A 16,449-nucleotide genomic window follows, 5' to 3' on the forward strand; every position below is an offset into this window, starting at 1 on the left:
AAGTGAAAGGTTGAATGACATTTCCAGTGATATTGATTAGAGCATCTTTGAGTGTGAAAACAGAATGGTGATTTCAACATCTACAGTAAAATGCAGAGGTAGAAGCAGGAGTCTGTGAGTGTAGACAGCATTTAATTTCAGGAGAAATTGAAGTCTGGGAATCAGGAAATCTCTTTTTTTAGAGTGCTTGGGTCTCATCACTGGGGAGCTGGAATTTTCTCTCTCCATTTGCACAGGCAAAATTGTGGACTGAGGGGATCATGCACAATGCTGCCTCCCTCTCTGAGGTACCTTCTTCCTTGTCTTCCAGGCTGTAGTGCTAGGGAAAACCACTTCATCCAGGATGCTCCTGTGCTACATAGCCAAAAAGGATACTCCAAGCCATCTGTGAAAGCCATAACTTTTAGGATGCCTTCCTTTCATGTAAATTCATACTGTAAGACAAGTCACTGGCAGCCCCAGAAAACTACACACTAACTTTGTAAACACAAGTGAACAGCTATTTTATCAGAGAGCTGACTCCTCTCTGTCTCTACCACAGCCACTTCCCCTGGGTAGGTATATGGGTATAAGGGGTATATGTGTCAAAGAAAGGACCATCACTGTCTTGACTGTTTAGCATATAGTTTGTTTCATGTCACATTTTATACAGTGTCTCTACAATGCTTCTTGCATTAAATAGAACAGCAGAGTGAAAAATTACCAAAGAATGTAAAGAAGAAAAGAAAATAGGGAATGGCAATTTTCATCTGGGGTAAACTGACAGCTGCACTGAATCCAGTGGAGGTATCCTGAGTTCTGCAGCAGATTCTCCAGAGAAGAATCCATCTTAATTTTTTTCAGAGAAGAGCAGAAAAGCGCTGAAATAGGGAGTTACAGACAGACTGTTTTAACTTGCAGAGCTGCAGATGATGTTTTGGCACCAGAAATGGTGGAGTTTTGCCAACTCACAAGGAAGATGACAGTGCTAGGAAAGGAGAAATAGAGAAAAAAGGGCAAGGAGAAGAGTCTGAAAAAAGAGAGAAAAGTCTGAAGCAAGTCTAGAATGTGCTATTTTAACAGTTCTTTGAGTGTGCCCCTATCATATAATTAATACAAGTGTATCTATTCTTTTTGAAATACATTTTTACTGCAATTCTGAAGCAATAAAATTGAAACAAGTCATTTAACAATACAAAGAAATGATCTTCACATTCTAACTTATTATAACTCAATTTGACTTCATTATTAATAAAGTAATAAAATAATCTTAATTAATGTTCAGATATTCTATATCTCTGGATAATTGGTAGATGATGTCTGTGCACTGAGCATTTTTCAGTTTCAATATCATCTCCAGGTTGAGCTCCTAGGCTCTCACTTGATCTTTTGTTGTCCTTCTTGACCTCAGTCTTCATAATCAAATGGCTATTCAGATTCTTATGATTGCAGCCTGAGAAACAGAAGGCAGGGGAGGTTTATCTTTAGCTTGGCCCTTCTGTAAACCCATATTGTTTCTTTGCTATTACAGAAAGAAATTGGGGTTGTAAAAGTCTGCATTACATTGATTGTCTACTGGGTTCAGAGGCATAATGGGTTTTATTTGATTTCACTTACACCAATGTAAATTAGAAAGGGCTGCATTAAAGCTATCAAAAGAAGCAGCTGCATTGTACTGGTGCAAGGGAAATATTACGACCCTCTTCCTCTCCCACAGCAGCAACTTTTTCCCAATTTCTCTATCCTCATCTCTGTTAGCTTAGAAAAGAGCAAGATTGTTGCACAAAAATAGCTTGTATGAATATCCAGCAAAACTTTAGTCTAGCAAAATATCAGGATGATTACTTAAATTTTATGCAGGGATCACTGCAGCAGAGGGATGTGTTCCTGCCAACAGCAAAAGCTTGGGAACAAACAGAAAAGGGAACAGACAGGCTGGCAAGATGCCATTTTTGTCTTCCCTTATTTTCTAGGACTTCACTTGTGAGGCAAACTGGTTTTTATTTTAGAACTTTGATACCCTATTTATGACATACAAGATGCTACCTTGCAAGGGCTCTGATTTCCCAGGGTGAGTATTGGCATGTGTCAGGGGAGAGGTTGCTGAGTTGCCCCAGGGGCACTGACTGGCATTGCTGAGTGGCAATAGGAGACAGCATCTTTCAGCTGTTTTACTGATGGCATTAGAAACAGAAGTGGGACTCATCTAGGCCTGTGGATCTGTCACCTCACCTCTGAGGAGCTTTGAAATCCAGTTGTGGTTCTCATGGCTTAATCAAACTCTCTGTGTCTACAGGCAGGGCAAACTGTCTGGGGTTAGGGCTACAGACAGTAGCTGGTGAAGGAAGTGGCAGAAGGGCAGTTCCACAGCATTTGCTTAGACACTAAGGGTGTGTCTGTCCTATTGGTCCTGAAATATAAATTATAATGCTACCTTATTTGCACTTGAAAATTCTGCATGCATTTCTTTACAGCAGAATCAGGAACTAAGGAAACACAGGAAGGTGGGCTCATGATAAGGTTTTAATTTTCTAATATTTGTAGTAATGTGGAAATACAAGGTAAGGTTGGATTTTGCTGTTATTGCTTTTTGTAAGGCATTCAGCATGTGAGTCATGTCACCTGAGTTTAACCATCAAAACCTGTGTATCTAGTCCAATCCAGTCACCTCATCAATGAAGAGGGAAAGACATTCACAGGCAGCAATTAATCTAATCTTAAACTGGGGGCCTGAGATAAGTGATCTCAGTACCACTCTGGAGGAATCTATCTGACAAAAGACAGAGCACAGATAAAGAGTATAGACAAATTAATTTCAGACCCGTGAAGTTAGGGGAGACAAATCCATTTGGGGTCATCGATGATCACAGAGATTTAACAGATGTGGAAAATAAAGATGGACTTGGATGTTATTCTGTGAAAGAAGAACTGGAGATTGCAGTGCAAGGTGGTGAGTACTAAAGAACCAATGTGCTGTGAAAAGCTTCCTCAATGCTTTGGCATGTTGGAATAGCCTATTGTCCTTGACTGACCTGTATACCATAAGGTGACTAGAGAAAAGATACCTGGCTACCTTTTGATGCAGAAGAAAGTGGAAAGAACTCCAAAACAGTGGTGGAAAGAGAAGTCCTCCTAGACCCTAAAACACATATGCGGAGCAACTCCTTGCTACCAGGTGTTGCAAGGGCTAAAAGTCTTTCAGAGAGAGATTAGACAAATTCCTGGAGATTCAAGCAATCTGTGCACAGCACTAATTGCACTGGAAGGCCAGTGCCCAGATCCAGCTCACAAAGGCCCTGAAACCTCTAAATTTGTAAAAAGCGAATTGAATTATTTTTCTTTTCAAACTACCTGTCCTGACCACAGTCTGTGACTGCAATCAGGATAATGAAACAGCTGAGCTTTCTCTTTCTGGCTGTAAGACTCTACCCATGTTCTTATAGCTTCTTATGGCTAGTGGGTCATGGACACCAAGGAAGCATTTGGCTTCAGACCCTCCCTTTTCAACAAGGTTGTAAGTGAAATTGGACATCAGTGTGTCACAATGTTGTCACACAATGCCAGCAGCTCACAGAAGCATAATACAAAGAAAAAGATTTTGGTGGTTTAGAAAAATCTCCTTTGGACAGGTTTTTGTAGGGAATCCCAAAACAGGTTTCAGGCATCTTCTTTCATTGGCAAAATATGGCTGTGTTCTTGTTCTGATTTGGAAATATCTAGGATTTTTAATGTTAGGTAGTGACAATAAAGAAAATTAATTTAATCAGAGAGGTTTTGTTTTAAACATTCTTACTCTGTGGATTTCATACTATTCAGATGTACTCACCAGGGTTTCCTAGCATTGTTTTTGCTTGTTGCTTTATTCATATAGCCCATTAAAGGTTCTTTTAGCAGTATACATTAGTGTTTGTGTTGAAAAGTAGATTTCTTCTATTTTTAGGAGTAGAATTCCTCTTTTGGTAAATATCAATGCTTGAGATAAAATGCTTTTGTCAGACCTTCATAAACAATGAAACCAGTAACATTTTAATTGGATTATTCCTCAATTTGTCACTACCTGGTATTTCTCTTTTCCCTATAAGAATCTTAATTTGTGCTTGGAGGAAACCAAATTATTCTAAAACCCAATCTTTCTCCTCACATAATATCCATTTTCTATGAATAGCAGTATTTATTGATTCTTCTTTAACTGAAGCTTATTAATTAGAATGGTACTTGTGAAGTAGCTGCCCTTAAGCAAGATTAGTGTGATCTACAAGTTATTTTTCTACTAGGTTTAATCACAATTAATTATATATAACCATTTCTTATCATTCTCTACACATTCCTAGGCTGATCACATGGTTTCACACAGCACTTCTTAATTTTCTCATGTTGGGAAATGACAAACCAGAAAAGATTAAAACCAAGGTATTAATGAGTGATTTTTTTTCTGAGTTATTTTTCAACTAGATTTTGTTTGCTCACCAGCAAGGGGGGACAGCATGTGACTGCCTTGGTAGAAAGGAGGCCAATGAAAACAGCCAGAGCAGATTTTGTACCATATCTACCCTCTACCTTTTGTAAAATATAAAACTGTAGTCTGAAAAATGCCCATAAAGATTTAGACCTCTGAAAGACATATGCTTAAAGCATGTAAAACTATTTCAGTGCCTAACACTGGACTGCAATGGATATTTAATTTTTACTGGGATCAATTATTGTGCAGTAGGATTCTGGCTCAACAAAACATTTAGCCACATAATTCTTACTTTTAGATCACAGAATATCCTGAGTTGGAACAGACCCACAAGGATCATCAGGTGCGTCTTCTAGAACTGCACAACACCATCCCCAGGAGTTACACATGTGCCTGAGAATATTGTCCAAACACCCCTTGACCTCTATCAGGCTTGGTGCTCTGAGCAGTGCCCTGGGGAGCCTGTGCCAGTGCCCAACCACCCTGTGGGTAAAGAACCTTTTCCTAATATTCAACCTAAACCTCCCATGATGCAATTTCAAGCCATTCCCTTGAATCCTATCACTGGTCAGAGAGAAGAGAGCAGTGCCTGTCCTTCCTCTTCCTCTCATAAGGGAGTTGTAGACTGGGTTGAGGTCTCCCCTCGATCTCTGCTCCAGGCTGAACAAACCAAGTGACCTCAGCTGCTCCTGCTATGGCTTCCCCTCGAGGTCTTTCACCATCTTCTTACACTGGCATCCAACACTGCCCCAGCACTCGAGGTGAGGCTGCCCCAGCCCAGAGCAGAGCAGGACAATCCCCTCCCTTGCCTGGCTGGCCATGCTGTGCCTGCTGCCCCCAGGTCAGGGCTGGCTCTCCTGGCTGCCAGGGCACTGCTGACTGATGTTCAGCCTGTCACCAACCAGGACTCCCAGGTCCCTTTCTGCAGTGCTGCTCTCCAGAATCCCATTGCCCAGTCTGTATATCCAGGGCTGCTCTGTTCCAGGTCCAGAATCTAGAACTTTCCTTTGTTATCTGCATTTAAAGGCATTGAATTAGCTTTAGAAGTGCAGCTCCTGAGTGGTGCTAAGAAACTGAATAATGGTATTTGATGGCCAAATATTGGAAGAGCTGAGCCTGAGCCCTGCCTTGCTCCAGCACTGATCCTACTCTGACAGATGCCCATTCTGTGTGTAAGGAAAATCCCTTTTCATATATGTGTATATGCAGGAGCAGGGAGAGCCTTGTACCATCTGGGAGAGCTTAAATGGCACCTTGGAAGGTCCACTACCTCCACAGCGACTCAGAAAAGCACTAAAGGAGATAAAAAATACAGCTTAGGCATGCTCAGGGGACTGTGACAATTTAAACTACTGTGAATTAAAACTATGAACGCTGGATCTTGGCTTGGGTTTAGAGTTATTGTTTTTTTTTTTTTTTTCATGTAGCTTTGCATCTCTGGGGCCAGGCTCGTGCCCAGGACCACATGCAGCCATCTGCTGTGTGAAGGGTTGAGGCTGGGTGTCTTCACTGCCCGCATGGAGAGCCCTGCGTGACCAGCTCAGGTACAGGCATCTGCTCTGCAGGTGTCTGCATTTTGTCAAATGAGTCCTGAGTTCTGGCTTGGTGTTAAGCAGCTAAAATCATGACTTGGATCACCTCCACAAACACCAGTCATGTACGGTAAGTATAATGTAAATTTCAGGACAAAAGAAACCTGACAGGGAGAATAATATGCACAGGACTTGGCTTTCATTTGCACTTAGCCTGACTTCCATTGCGCAGATGTTAATAAAGGTGCCTTACACATCTATTAAATACAAATTAATCACAATTTAAAACAATCTGACATGGCCTGAGTGATATATGGTGGCTTTAATGTAAAGGAGTAAGGAAGGTACCACTCTGGCATGTTGTCTTTTCAGAAGAACAGCCTGTTCATGTGGCAGCCTGCCTCACTGGATCTGATTTTAGCAGATCTCTGCACCTTCTGCTTAATAAAAAGTGTGATTCAGAGCACCAGGAAACTGGCACATTTGCTCCCTGTCTTGGATGAGTAAGTCCGAGGATGACCATTATCTGCAAATGTGGCATAAGTGGAAGGAAATGGTGTGAGGCTGAGCAGCACTCAGGCTCTTATCTTCCACCTGTAGCTGTGGTGGGGAGCAAAATCAGGTGATGAGAAGAAACAGCTGCTGGAGACCTCACACTCTGCCATGTCACTGGCTCAAAGACATGTCTAGCAAACAAAAGGTGGAATGTGTATACAGTGCTGAGAGGAAAAGGTCTTTTCTCCCTTCTTTTCCCAAATTTGGATAGGCTTTTTGGTTACTAAAAATAGGGAAACCAGGGTAAACTGGAAGTGCAATCTGTACCTGGAGCTTGTAAGTAGAAGCTGACTAGCACTAAATTGTGGTTTTACAGACAAAAGCTTATTTATTCTCACTGACTACATAAAAAATTTGTGGTGCACACAGAAGCCAAACTTCAGATTTTGTAATGGTAAATAAAATATTGAATTAAGCAGAAGTGAACTACCTGCCATGTCTAAAAGATAGTCTCAATGCCCTTTCAATGCTTTATTTTAAGACCAAGTACAAAAGGTTTTCACCTTACATAATTAACTTTTTATCATTTGGATTCAGAAAAATTGAATTGTGTTGGACACAGGTCATCATAATGAGAATTTAATGGATCTGTATTACTATGCAAGTTAAGCTTTGAATATGAGCTAAATGCATTACATTAGCATTGACCTATGCAAATTTCTATCTCTGTGACTCTTTTTTTCCACTGCTGCTGCATTAAGACCCCTCTTTCTCCTCATCTCCTTAAACAATGATTTCCTCATTTTCATATTAATTGCATCAGTTAACTGAGATAATGCTCCCACTGAAATGAGCAATAGGATGAATCACTGAAATGGTGCAGTTATTCTTTTTGCTTAACCAATTTCACAGGACCTTCACAAAGAACTGCCTTAATTTGACTTTATATAATTGCTTATCATTAGGCACAGCAGCCCCATGAAGTACCTTTATTTATTTAAGTCTCATCTCTGATTGATGGAAAATTAGTCACTTGCATATCTGAGGAACACAGATTGCTCTGCTACCAGGCAACTTCGATGTAGAATACCCTGGAGAACTTCAAAACAAGCAACTGCTAATGCGTGCTGAATATAAAATACAGGGAAACAAAGTGCAACAGCTAATGACATCCAAGAGCTCCTGTAGAACAACTGTGATGTCACAGAACTGCCTTACCTGCTCCTCACTAAATTTTCTCTATGAAAAAGGAAGGACAGGCAGAGGTTCCAGAAGAGATTGTACAGCTGGCTTCAGCCACAGATATACTCTCTCTTTTTAGCAGTGGCGATGCCTGCCTATCACACAGTGTGAACACTGAAGGTTATAACATGCCTCCTTTTAAAATTAGCAAAGCGCTCTACATGGTTTGGAATTCACTCAGAAAGCTTTAATCCACTTCTCATTTTTAATATTCTTAAAGTATTTATTCAGGACAGCTCAAAGGAATTGTTCACGCTTTTCTTCTTTGTAAGGAAAAGGGTGTGTGTGTGGGGAATTAAAATTTCTAAGGCAAATTATGCTGTTATCATCGACTGGCATACTCAGAAGGGACCTAGAAAGGATGCCACCTCCAGCATAAAAGAAGCCATAGCATATTATCCTATCATGGGATTTGAGTTGAAGGATTGCCTCCAGGTCTCCTCGAAGCACGCTGTATACTTTTGTCCCTGTAGAGGAGACTACCTGTCACTGAACTAGATAGCAGCAGTCATTAAATCCACATAGTCATAATATTGTTCTTTCCAGACATCAATACCGTGATTCATTTTCCCCCCTTACATGTGCTCCTACTCTAATTCTACATGCCAGCCTCTCATCTCCCTCCCCAGCAGAAGCCTCAGTTAACCTTTTCCTTCTTGCCAGGCTGTTGTGGCTCCTGAAGAGCACAGCACCCGAATGGTCCTTTGGACTGAAGCCTCAAATCCGCTTCAGCCACCGGCATTTGAGTCAGGAAAAAAACTCCTAATGAGCTGAAAGCAACAGCAAAGGATTATACTGATTATTTTTCCCATGTGTTGCACTTGGAGCTATATCAAATACAAACTAAAGAGAGTATTACCCCATGGTCTTGCAGTCAGAAGTATGAACCTTGGAGTAAAGGCTGTTTTCAATTGTTTGGGAGGGTCAAATTTTGGTTTAATTCTGTTCCTGTGAAATCCCAGATAAATGAAGTACAGTTTTGTTTTGCTCTGTTTCTATTACTTTATTTCTGCCCAAAATAACTACAGGAAAGAAAGTAGTCCCTTCCTTGGCTGGGCATTATAAACACAATCAAAAAAATTAGATTTATTTTTGTGGGAAGACTGAGACCTGAAAAAGTAGCTTTTCATACCAGCAGTGAAAACGAAATGCAAATTTATAAACATTATGAACTGTTTTGGTTTAATTACGTGTTTGCAGGTTTTCATGCTTCATTACAAAAGAGGCCATGCCCTGAGAAACCCAGATACCTGTTTTATTGAGTTTCAAAATCTGGAATAACCCCTGATCTCAGAGCTGGCAAACCCTCAGTAATGGCCACCTAAAGGTAAGTTTGAGAACTAATGCCAAAGAATATGTCTTACGTGCTTTCCTCCCAAAAGCTGTCTTGTTCAAAGTTTAATTGAGCTGAATAACTTTTTTCCTTGTTACTTGGCACATTGCTTTTCCTTGTTCCACTGATAGTCTCATACATCAGGGGTATAAACTCACGTCAGAGTATGCACAACAAGGGGGCCAGGGCTAGATCTGAGCATGCTTTATATGGAGGTGATGTCCTTATCAACACTTCCAAGGAGTTTCTGTGCTAGTTAAGCTGCCCACATCCTGGCTGCCGGGAATGTTATGCAAGTCCTTACCTTCCTCATGAGCTTTCACAGCTTATCCTTGCTTGTAAAACAATTTGCTGTAAAAAATTAGGAGAATATTTCCCTTACTGAGTGCAAAACACGGAGCTATACCAAGAGGCAAGTATTTGCAACTAGGAGACAGCATAGTCTTAGGTCAACTTAAGTACCTCACTGTATATTGTCATTTATTCATAGCTGCTTATTTTAGTCTAAAATGGCTTAAATGAATAGAGTTGCAGGAATCTTTCCCCCACAAACCCTTAACAGCAACAATAATGACTGTGTTAAATCAGACCTCATTGCAATGTAATGAAGCCTGTCTGACATATTGCAGGTATGATACTAAGTAATTTCATAAATTATTAAGCTGTAATTGAAAGTAATAGTGCAGATTACTTTTCAACACACTTAAAAAAAGACCTTGGCATGAAAATAAGGACTGTAGCATGACTGATAGGAAATAATGATCAATATCTTAATTTTAAGAATAGCCACAAGTTCCAAGTTTAAAATCAGAACAGGAAAAAAAGTATTTCTCCTACTCAAGCCACTCTTGACACTTTGACTACTGTTTAACTTCTAAGTATAGAGGAGAAATCGAGATATATTTTACCCCAAAGAATGGGAAGCTCTAATAAATTTGGATCAGCTATGGTGAAATACTTATGGAAATCTCAAAATTTGGAGAAAAAGGAATTACTTTTCTAGATAATTTTTAATATTTAGAAATGCATTTTCACTCTGCAACTTCAAAGAAACTAGTTTCACTGAAGATTTTGCTGCTATATAAACTGTATCATTTTATGCCTCTGGACATTTTGTGTTTCCTGTTTCACCCTGTTAGAGGTTAGATGCCATTATATGTGTTTATTTGTGCACATGCTTTATGAAACCAGCCATACCCTTGCACTTCTGCTCACTTAATTATATTTACTCCAGATCCAGTGGCTTGATGAATTTACGCAGGGATTTGAAGACAAAGTCAACATACCTTTGGGTGTATTTTTAGATTGTTTAGCTTGGGATATTGTGGTCATGAACTGCATGAGAATAAAGGTATTCATCAGATTAACCTGATTGTTAGTACATTTTATGTGGTGCTTGCAGGGATTTTTCTCACAAAGCAATTGTTGGTTAAAAATCTTATGTTCTAAAGGAAAAAGATTCAGCAACATTTTTATTGACGTGATGAAATGTCAGGGAACAAATGCATGAGGGAGAAAGGAGAGAGGGGCACTGCAGCCCAGTGGTGAGGATACCTGAACAGATACACAGGATCACAGGTTAAACCTTAAATCCCACCAAAATTATTTTTTCTCATCAGGAGATAGAGTTTTACCTTTCAGTATGACAGAGTGAGCTAAAACTACCATTTTCATAATTGTATGGAGAACTACGGTATAAAATACCCAAGTCATCCCACTGAAGGCACAAAAAATATTGCCAATTTTAATGTAACTATGCTTCACAAATTCTTACTTACTTTACTGGGTTTCCTAAAGTGAAGCACTTTTGGTTCAAGGACATCTTCATCTTTAGCTCTTGTTTATTTTTCTTGTCACTGGTCTATTGCTCTCCAGAGGAACATTAAACATCTCAATGGCATGGCTTATGTGTGAAATATACAGTTGGCTCAGCACAGAGGGCTTCATTTTAGGGCTCATATTAGTGTGTCCCTTGTGAGTTGATATTATGCCATTTTTGTCCTTAGATCTTATGGGGGAAGCTATCATCCAGTAAATTGCCTTAGTCAGATAAACATTACCAGATAGATCTCTACCTGCCTCTTTCAGCAATGGGCTCTGCAGAAGGAAAGGTCATTGCTCACTCTCTTTCACTTTATCCTGCTCAATTGTTTCTCATTGTATCAAGACAGAGTCAGCTAGTTTTTACCAAGGTGAACCTAGGAAATAATAGTAGCATAAACACACAGTTTAAGTGAACTAAAATATTTGACAGTTCTGAGAGTGTATTGACTCTTCCAGGAATTTTCTTCCTTCAGTTTAATTCTGCCCCGTGTTCAGCAATATGTAAACCTGTTACACCCCCTTGGTTTTCTATTTTTGCTCTACACAGCCTGTAGAAAAGTTTTGCAGCCTTTCTATGATTTGGAAATGGCTTTGTTCTATGTCTGCCCAGGGGTAAATTCTATTGAATTGTTTTTCAGCATAAGGAAAAAGTTTACAAAGGCAAAAACAAGTTATCAATTTTTGACTGTGTCTAGCTCATCTGTCCATAGACAGAGTAATAACTCTTAGTATGGCAAATATCATTATTTGGTCTGTACCAGCAAGTAACAGTTGGGGTGGAATGGGGGAGTAATTTTTCCTCTCTGCTCTAGCACTGCCATTCCTAGTCATGCTGCATCTCCAGTTTGTTGCTGTCCTGGCCATGAAGACCCCAGCACTGCCTCTCTTGGAGGCATTTCTAACTGGAGAGTCTAAAATACTTCTTGTATGGTGCACTAAATTAATGAAGATTTCAAATTCTACAAGATGGTGCAGAAAGTTCAGGCCATTACTTGTTTCTGGACTGCAGTGATGTAGGTGCACTGTACTTCAATATATTCAAAACTCAGAGCATTTTTTGAAAATTAAATTCCCTTTAGATGCTTCTTAGTGTGACATTTGAAGTAAAATCAGCATCAAGCACGGCCTTTTTAAAGAATCTGGCATGAGCAGTTCCTTTATGGTAGGCACTATTTCAATTTTATTCATTTGTACTGGAGCCAAGAGCTGTGCATTTGAATCTGTTCAAATGTAATTTGGATTGGATCAGTTTAACACAGAGACCATGCAGGGTAGACTGATGCTTTCATATAATCAGTGAGTCATATATGGATTGCAGCCACCCCTAAATATCTCAAATAAAGCTTGAGATTGCAGTGTGCATTGGAGTAACAGATGATGTGACCAAGGGGCAGCAGTTAGCACTTACCCAAATGAGACAGATCATACCTCAGTGGGGTTTGTGAGTGCTAATGGGCAGGAATTACACAGACAGCCCCAGATCAGGCACTGAGCATGTCCTGGAGAATATTTAACTGTTCTCGCTGATCCTGCAGGGATTAGGCTGATTAAGAGAGTGAGAGCTTCCAGAAGTGGATTTTCTGGTAAACTCTCTTTTTGCTACAATCCTTCCTTTTCTTTGGATGTGAAAGGAGCACCATAGCCACAAAGCTCAGGCTCAGCCCCGATACTGGGTATCCCTTTCACCCTGGTAGGCTCACTAGACTCTCTTCAGCGTGTTGATGTCGTGGTTTGACACAGAAAAAGAATTTTCTCGGAAGGAAGAGGTCAATTTGGATATTGACCAATTGAAGGTGGACACGCCTCTGAGAACACAGAGGGGTTAAAAGCAGAATTCCCAGGAGAACTGGCTCTCTTTGGTTCCGCTCAGCCACAGTGCAGCCTCCCCTGCCCGGCCGTGGCTGGGTGGGGAGGGGAAGGCCCATGGCCTGACTGAGGTAAACCCAAGGGTGGAGGGGGCTGAAACTGGGATGGCCCCTGCAGATGGAAGGGTGGAGAAATCTGGGATGTCTCCATTTCCCCCCAGAGACTCCCTCTCTCTCTCGAAAGAGACAGCAGCAGCTTGTCAGCAGTTCACCACAGGGAAGGAGAAGAGCGAGGGGACCCGCAAGGTGCCCAGCTGCCTGTGGGAGCTGGAGAATCCGGGCAGAGAGCCAGCCAGGGGAGTCGGGACTTTTAACCCTTCCTGAGAAATTAAAGCTTTCTCAAATTTCACTCCTCCTCGGTTTGAAAGAGAGGAAGAGAGACAGCTTGGACCCTAGGATGTCAGAAGGAAAAATTCTAGATGGGAGGGGGACAAGGAGTGGCTTTTGGCTGGACTTTTTCCTTGTTGGCCATAGACTGAACCAATTTTTCTCCTCCAAGAGAGACTGTGTTTTAGGAGGATGCTGGTGAGCCAAGAGACCTGCTTCAGCTGGGAAAAGACAGAAGTGGAGTGAACAGAGAAAAGTTAGGGGGTTTGTGGTGGTGCCCCCTGTCCTCAAAGAAGGAGAAGAGAAGAAGATCTCTGTTCTTGGACCCTCAGCCCCAGGGGAAAATGGGAAAATGGGGGGGACTGTGGTCCCAAAAAATGAAAAACTGAACTGTTGGTTTTTTTTCCCCCTCTTGACAGGGCATCCTTGAAAGGAAAAATCCTAAAAGCAGTCTGTCAATCCATGCATTGGTGGTGAGAGCACTGTGCATAGAAAGGAGAAGGGTCACCATGGCAAACTTTTTTCTCCAGGCAGTGCCATGTGTGACATGGAAGCACAGGATGTGGCAGCTGTGTTTTCTTGGGGGATCTGTGGCACAGGAGAGACTCCTGTTCTCTCTATGGACTGAGTATTGATTGTCTGGAGGGTGGAAACCTGACTGGGGTCCAGATTGTGTCTCACTATGGTTTGTTGGAGTTGGGTGGTGGGAGGATGAATGCTTTCCAAGGTTTTCATTTTGATCTTTGTGGTTTTTTTTTTCTTTTTTTTTTTCTTTTATAGTAGTAGCGTAATAAAGTTTTTTTTTTTCCCTGTTATTAAGTTTGGGCCTGCTTTGCTCTGTTCTCGATTGCATTTCACAGCATTCAATTGAGAGATTGCATTTTCATGGGGGCACAGGCATTGTATCAAACCATGACAATTGAGTTTGATTTTCTGATCCTAAAATGGAGAGAATCATGAGAACCATGAGACCATTTGGCATTTCTGTTTCACCATTCATTTGGGCATGATTTATGGAAGCAGTCTAGAAATTCTAATGGGGAAAAGCTTCTTTGCTTTTCCTTTTGGATACCACAGACATCTCAGACTTTTAGGTCAATAGTTTGTTGGACCTGCATTATTCTCAGACTTGCTACTTCTGCATTTCTGCAATCCAAGCCTTTCAGAAAATGCTTGCTGGACACATTCATATCTTCTGCAGACATACAAGAGCTCCAGTTAATGTGGGATGCTGCAAGGGTTGTTCCCACTGGCAAATCAGTTTCTCTATGCTGAAAATCCTGTCTTCAATCCTTTAAAAAATGGAACACATTCAACTGTTTCACTGGTAACTGTCTGATGTTCACTGGAAGGCACAAGTTTTGGGAACTGTCCTTGGGCAAACTTGGTGTGCTCTGTGCTCTAGCAACTATATCAATCCAGCTTTTCTGAATTTTTTCTTATATCTAAGAATCAGAAGGAAACTAAATAGCAAAAAGGCCTATGCAAGTGTTCATGTCAAACCCATACATGCTGCACAATATCTGCCTGATATCAGTGCTCTTGATCCATAAGAGAGGTATACAGCAAGGCCTCCTGCAGAATTGCTCTCATATTGGCCAAAAGGTCCATCAGGATTCTGCTTTGTGGTTCTCTTTCAAGCCCATGTGACAGTGTGTACAGAGCAAAAGATTGCTGCTACCTACATCTATATGGATCTGTCTGCCCTGCACTGTGTCTCAAATGTAAGAGAGATGCCACACTGAATCAAGCTGAGTATTTACTATTCTGATATTCTGACAATGACTGGAACCAGTTGCTCTGGAAGATATAGCTGTGCAAGAACTGAGAAATGAGGTAGGCTAGGGATGGCTTCTGTATCCTGCATTCCATTTTTTCTTGCAAAATACTACCCTACTTTTACAGGAAGCAAACAGACTTTTTCTTCCCAACATCAGGTTGGAAAGCTCTCATCTTTGTCTAGAGTTCAAGGTGAATATTATTAATCTCTTTCCTGTCTGGATGACTCAGAGTTTTCTTCAGACATCACTACTGGGAAAAAAATAAAGTATTGGAACACTTGTCGTCTGGGTCCAGAGCTGAAATGATCTTTTTTTTTGTCACTATAACAGAAGGTAATTGCATTGCATGCATTTGTGTTGTCTTAGCTGCAAAAGGTCAGTCAGATTATTGTGCATCTCCTTCAGTTGTGTCTTGCCAAGATTGTGACAAACAGTTGTAGAGTCTCTCTTACACTGCTCAGCTATTGTCCCAGAGCAGAGAAAATACACCTACTGCACTGAGCCTTGTAGGCTGCAAGTTTCTATCACTTTAATAGCTTATGTCATTAAATATCACCTCTGTGCTCACTGTGCTTCTTCAGCAGAACTTTAACACCTTTAAAATCTCATTAGCTGCTCAGAATTTGGCCAAGGCTCACAGAATCACAGAATATTCTGAGTTGGAAGGGACCCACAAGGATCATTGAATCCATCTCTGGAGTGAATGGCCCATAATGGGATCAAACCCACGACCTTGGCATTGCTGGCACCACTCTCTGACTAACCAAACTTCACCTGGATCTTGGGTCTTGCTCATTTAACTGCTTCAGCACCAAAATCTTAGAGTTTTTTTCAGATATGTTGATCACTAACCCTGTCCTCTTTAGCAAGATAGAGAAATGGTGGCAGGAGAAGAAAATACAGAAAGTTTTGTCTTCTAGATGGACATATTTGGCTTTCAGGTAGCAGAATCACTGTGCAGGGTGTATAGAGCTTTTGTCACAGCTCAGCTGTTGGCTACAGATCTCCAAAAGGGGCCACACAGGGGTCACGGGGCTGGGAGCTCAGTCCAGAATATGCCAAAAGAGTTGATTAGAATGTGGCTTTTGAGGACACTGGATGGAAAGAGGAGCTCAGCTTCTGACAACATTTCCATAAGTGCTTCTGAGGGGAAGCCATTGCCACAAGCCTCTGTGCTTTAGACCCTTTTTCTCCATGAACACAAGCAAGCAGTGGGGCAGAGAGTTTGCCTAGAACAGCTGTGCAGTTTCCATTGTAGATATTTGAGATCCAGATGAGCCAATCCACAGGCAGCACTGTAATTCTGAGCTCAGCCTTGCCTGACTCTCCAAGCAGAACAACCCTGGGGGGTGCAGCCCCCAGCAGAGCAGGGGACACAGCCTGGTGCTTGGTGCTTGGCTTTCTTCAGGAGGTGGTAAAGGATTCATCTTCCACTGGGGACATGTTCTCATGAGCCATTGACTTTGTCATTTCTGCTCTCACAGCTCTGGTGAGTTGGGGCAGTGTGTGGCTGCTTGCCTACCAAAACACCACTCACTGTCTGCATGGCCAGTGTGGGTATAAGTAATTTATACTGTTTTCCATCAGTAGATGCATAAAGAAGGTCATGAAA

The 16,449-nt window shown here is 41.3% G+C and overlaps 1 long non-coding RNA gene across 2 annotated transcripts in view; it reads left to right on the forward strand.

Moving 5' to 3' along the window:
- The first annotated feature begins 2 nt into the window (after positions 1–2).
- Positions 3–16,449, forward strand: part of LOC146767539 (uncharacterized) — a 56,247-nt gene continuing 39,800 nt past the window's right edge. The window contains exons 1-2 of one of the 2 annotated variants that reach the window (XR_014954724.1): positions 3–2,050; positions 5,866–9,034. This is a non-coding gene — a long non-coding RNA (uncharacterized LOC146767539). Of the gene's footprint in view, positions 9,035–16,449 lie in introns of both variants that reach the window. The other variant, XR_014954723.1, reaches the window with a different exon arrangement.

Source organism: Lonchura striata, chromosome 4 (genome assembly GCF_050655825.1).
Source record: "Lonchura striata isolate lonStrDom1 chromosome 4, ASM5065582v1, whole genome shotgun sequence".
NCBI lineage: Eukaryota > Metazoa > Chordata > Aves > Passeriformes > Estrildidae > Lonchura > Lonchura striata.